Source organism: Hylaeus volcanicus, chromosome 2 (assembly GCF_026283585.1).
Source record: "Hylaeus volcanicus isolate JK05 chromosome 2, UHH_iyHylVolc1.0_haploid, whole genome shotgun sequence".
NCBI classification, from domain to species: domain Eukaryota; kingdom Metazoa; phylum Arthropoda; class Insecta; order Hymenoptera; family Colletidae; genus Hylaeus; species Hylaeus volcanicus.
In genome coordinates, this window is record NC_071977.1 from 14,730,582 (window position 1) to 14,736,581 (window position 6,000).

At 35.9% G+C, this 6,000-nt stretch overlaps 1 protein-coding gene across 3 annotated transcripts in view; it reads right to left on the reverse strand.

Moving 5' to 3' along the window:
• The window catches only part of LOC128872057 (slit homolog 3 protein), a 375,401-nt gene that overhangs the window by 69,243 nt on the left and 300,158 nt on the right, over positions 1–6,000 (reverse strand). The window lies entirely within an intron of this gene.

Consider the following 6,000-nt stretch of genomic DNA (forward strand, 5'->3'; position numbering starts at 1 on the left):
TAACGTGCCATTTATTTATTTTTTATATTTCATGCAGTAGTCTAGCAATCAAAGTAATCAGTGAAAAATTAAGTATGGGTGAAAATGAAGAAGATATCACGAATTTAGAAACACCGGGGAATAATCTTCGTATTTTGTTATCTACACTTCTAGTTTCTTGAAAACGTTTAATAACATTCGTAAACGCAGATCGTGAAGGTGTAACACGTTCAGAAAACCGTGCAGCATACAAACGGACTGCATCTCTTACAATTTTGCGACATTCCCCATAAACAAAAACCATATCTACTTTCTCCGCTTTTGAATAACGCATTTCAGAAACTTGAGATATACTTTGCTCGGTGGAGATTCTCATAAACGACTAATTATAGTATGTACAGATGAAACGTACAGCGTGATTGAATGTTTATTTCCATTCAACGACCCATAACAAGGGATTACGAGACAAAGATGAAGTAATATCAACAACCAGAGATGGCAAGGAAGTGTTCAACCATTTCCTCAAAGAGAATTATTTTCCATCGTAACTGGCTTAATCCTGACCACAAATGACCTTCACAATAGGTCATTGTATTCGTCTTGAAATACAATGTCAAAAAACATACCGTTCCATTTAAAAAAACAGAGATGACCTTCATATCTCCTTAACGCCTCCACCTATCAAAAAACTAGTAACATCGGATGATCAGCCCCTCGATACCAAATAATTTTGTCCTTATGCATTTTTTCCTATCACCAATAGCAGTCAAGTTATTCAAGTGGCCGGCCTTAGGTGCCTCACCCTGTATATTCTACAAACGCTATCATTTAACTTGCAATTATTTTCCTGTATTTATAAAAATATTAATTAATGTAAATAAACATTTACAGTCTAATAATTAAATACAGTATTCGTATATATCACTAAGCATCGAAACTGTAAATAATAAACATCCTAATAAACTTTGTGCATAGAACAGAACAAACAATTTCATCCGCAATTCGGAAATAAGATATTCGAACACGTATAACTAGCATCGTTAAAAGTTCGTCATTTTATGATTAAATATGGTCACGCAGGGCCATGAAATTATACGCGACGACGCCGACACCGACGCCTAGCCAGAAATTGCATGCATGTTTACTCGTTGCGCGTATAAACAATGCAGGTGTTAATTTACAGGCGGGCCAGCCTAATTAGGAGCGGAAACAGGCTCTCAAGATGATGCGTTAGGGTTGGGATGCATTCGCAATATTTCCCATGTGAATTTTCTAACTTTTTCCCTGACGACGGCTTCATTTTTAACGGAATGCGCCCTTTGAATCCTGTTACGTGTTCATTCGAATGCTTTCAATTCCACGAAAGCTCGCATTCGTTTCATTGCAGTTACCCTGTTACCCTAAATGTTTCTTCCTCGGGACATCCTTTCAGAGGACCTTTCAGTGGCGCTCGGATGCTGAACTTAAATAAAAATCCGATAAAAAAAATTCCTTTGAAACAGGCAGGATTTTCAATATTAATATATTTGGGAAACAAACATTACATATTTTGACAGTTTTGGTTAATTCGGTGCAATTGTTTTTCTTATGCGTCCTATCATTATTTAAATAACGATGTCAAAAATCACTTAAATCAGTTTGTATTTAATAAACATCAGAACTTTTAGGAACATGGAATTATGCTAGCACCAGAGAGATGACCACAGGTATTGGACCCAAGTGGTTAATATATAATTCGATAAAATATTTACATATAAAAAGAATGTATTTTGCGTTAACAAAGAAATGAAATTATTTTCCATTGTCAACATCTTTCTGCTATACTTCTTTACTCTAGCATTTTTGTTAGAAAATCATAATCAACGCGCTTTCGGCTATCTTGGCGATAGATCGAAGATGCCGATGCACCTTTGTTTTTACGTCGACACGATTACAGATGGCGTGAACTGCTACTTTTGAATCACTCGTGATTCAGTCACGTTCATTCTCAATCACGATGATTTTACACAGTGATTCGTGATTCTTCGTGATCGCTTCTGATTGGTAGAGAACATTCTCTTCATTTTTCACGAAGTATGTTGTTCTTGGATTATATATGGATTATAATATGGTCTAAAAGGAATGTTAATATAATTTTAATACAATTTGAATTTGACTCATTTGTAGTTTCTTGAATTTCCGCTAAGGGGAGACAGTGAGACACTAACGATAACAATTAACATGAACCGCTTCTGAAACGTCATCTTCCGGATCACGATCGTGATCAAAGTTTAATCACGACTGCAATCGTGATTGTGTGATCACCGTCAAAAATCACTGTTAGTGATTTTTCACGCCATCCCTAGACACGATGCGACGTGTCATCATGCATTCTATCAGTTCGATCGTTGCCAGGACCACCAAGCTACCGTATTTTGCATTGAAGCCCGATTTTAATTCGCGCTCTCTGCTATCCGCGGCACCAATGTCTTTACTACCCCATACCATATAATCAGTGGGGCACACACACAACAGCATGGTCCTATACATATGTGTTTATACTTGCTTTAAAATTAATCTGAATAAAAAAATAATGGAAGGGAAAAAAGGAGGATAAGGAATGTGTTGAAAGAAAGAGTGAGGAAAGAGAAGGAAGATGCGATTTGTAAATGGTGTAATGTAAGCAAAAGTTTTTCCTTATGTACATTATGTAGTTATTTATTTATTTATATTTATATGCACAAAAAATAAACTGATTCCGTTACAATTTTTCTCAAAAATTATAAACATTCGAAGTCAGCGAGAATCGTAGCTTTGCGCCTAAGAACGTGATTACTCATGATTTTAGGCGAAGAACCATAATTCTCGCTGTTTTTAAATGGTTATATCTCGTATATATTTATATAAAATTTATACAATAAACTCTACTCACACGCATTTTATATATTACACTCCACATACGCACACACATGCATACATATTTATTTACAAAATGAAGAATAAACTTATACGGAATATGAACTCAATGGCACGTAAAGGAGTGATACTGGCGCCGTGAGTAGCGGAGAGCGCGAATTAAAATTGGGCTTCACGTTCACAAGAGTAGAGCTTTTGGGGGTCCTGATCGCTGCGCTGCGACTATTCACTGTGAACAATTTTTATATCCAACTTTAAATGACCCTTTCGTGCATTGCATCGAATACGACCACACAGTTCAGTCGTTTAATTAGAGAACATCTCTGTGGACCAAATCACTCTTTAAAACTCATAAATGAGGTCCATACAATTCATCAACTCTCCCACGCTCGAAAGTTCTTCGAGGGCGACGTTTGAGCTTCAAAGAATACTCAGGCCGAAGTTCTGTCGTTTAACGTGAAGCAAACGCGGTAGTTCACTGAAGCAGAAGAATAATGAGCACATCCATGAACGATTTCGTCGAGTGAAAAGAGCGTGTCGCGGTTTCTTCCGTATGCCTCGCTGCAAAGAGCAAGACTCGTATGAATAAAAGATCCATGCAAATCCTCAGCCACGAATTGTTTGTACTACGCTTTCGAATTTCAAATGCAACTTGGATCGATCGATTAACATTACCGTTACGATACCGGAGATCGATATTTCGCAGCGCAATTAAAAAGTGACAATGTGGCTTCTCACTCTTCGGTCTTCTTCGTCTAAATTTAATTCTGTTCTCTTAAAGGGTTCGCGTAGTTGTAGTAGGTGAAATTCATAATTTTTTTTCGAGGTTTAAATATATATATTTTAATTGTAGGATCTCGAGGAATGGGGAAGGTTCAAAAGTCCTTTAATTGTTGGTTGTATATATATATTATAAAAATCACGCAACTCGCAACACAGAGACTAATCGCTAAGACTGATCGCTAAAGACTAACTCCCTCGTCGAACTTTCATACGTTTATAATATAAAGAGCTGATTTTGTCGTGATGTTTCTACGTCGTTAATAAAATAATTTTCTGAAAATAACTTACTAATTAAAAAGTATATTATTCTAGGTATTGGCTGCTTTTCAGAGCTACCATATATTTTAAACGAGAAGCATTCCTGTTTGGAGCATTCAAAAAATTAAATTAATATGATTTTATATGTTTTTTATTTTTCCACAGCAAATAATAAAATAATTAAAGCATGAAAATATTTACACTAACAAAAAAAAAACAAATTTCAAGAAACGAACACGGGACAACGTAACCATAGGCCGACGCCTTAACCGCTTGACCATGCCGTTCACTTTAGAAACATGGTAAAGTCACAGGTACACATGGTACGCAACGTACACATACAATTAATACCTCGAAAATTAAGTTTTGATTTTATTTTTCGCTAAAGGATAATGACATTCATATTGAATAAAACGCTAATTGATTTATTTACTTCGGTTTATTTGAACGGTAGAAATCAAGCAGCGGCCAATGTGTTCATTGCAGCGTCATGATCAACGGGCTGTAATATTAATATTTTTCGATAAATCTTTCCATAACAATTTATACATCATACTAAAATAATACTAGAGATGTGGGTAAAATTTCAAATTAAAATCTTGCATACTTTATGAGAAAAAAAATGATAAAGATGCCACATTTTTGGCGCGGAAGTAGGAATTCCCCATTTAATATAATTATTATTATATGGTGAAAATCAAAATTTCCAAAAACATGTATCCTTAATTATAACCTGTAGTTTACACATGTAAGTTTTCATGAATGAGAAACAATATTTAGTAACATAAATTAACAAAAAAAAAAAACATTTTTTCAAAAATAAATTGTTTAAATAAATAAATAAACAATTTCTTCTGGCATACATAAATCACCCATTTAAAAGTGCATATTTAAAAAAGAAAAATTTTTGTCCTGGCTCCTCTAGTTTTCTAGATATTTAAAAAAACATGGTTTTCACCCCCAACTTTTGGGGGCTGTTTTCACCACTTCAACATGAACGATTGCCGATAAAAAAATCGGGTCAAATATTTGTTTGAGAACTACCTACCACATAAATTTGATCAAAATTGGAGTGTGACAGTTGGATATGTTCCCTTGTTAGCTCGACTCGAGCCTGAATATCGGGCGGCCCGCACATCCCCACCGTTTAGGTATTGGCGTCACAATGAGATGCAAAAAACGTGATGTACCTCTCTTTCATGTAGACGAGACGTACGCATCGCTCCATACCTGACGCCGTGCCGCCGTACAACGGAACGTACGGACGCCACCAGGTTTTGCCATTAAGAAATGAAAATACCAATATCCGTAATTTTTACCTGAACTTTGCGGAAGTAACTTCAATAGATTCCTGATGTCTTTCCGACAAAAATGAAACTACACACGACATAATTTGAACCATAATTAACGAATTTATTTCGTTCAAAATAATCCGATTTACGAGATGTTGCAATATTGTAAAAGCAATAAATACATATACTAATTGGACCAGAATTCAGATTAGATGGCAATGCGAATAGTTAACCCTTGTGTTGTTTAACCAATGAGTTCACGCTTGCTTGATAATCGGAGTATCCAGGTACTCCGAGCGTCTTATTCTGGTATATCAAATAATGCAGCGATAATTTCTCGTCTATACTTTCACAAATCTTTTTATTTTTATTTCCGACAACATATCAAACACTGCTTTAAAGAGTTTAAGAGAAATAATTGTTAGAAGCTATAGTATAATTCTGTCAACCACCCGTATCATTTGCAAATTTGTGTGCTGTTCGCAACTCTCTACAAAGTTTTCTTCTAGAAACGTAAATTATTATTCTAGAACGTACAGGTTTCTCGTGACATGTTAATTTACGATTCCTACAATAAACTGGCTTTATATGCCCAACTTGAGAGCCATGGGTGGTTAAGTGGCAATAGACAATAGCAGGACCTTTTGGTACATCGGCATCGTCGGCGTCGTGTCGTCCTTCGCAGTCGGAAAAGTTTTACAGCAACCAGATGTCTCAACAGCGGAGTCCTTTATACCAGTGGTCGGAATTTTCGACCGATTTTCGAGGTCTACGCCTACCGGCTTCCCCTTAC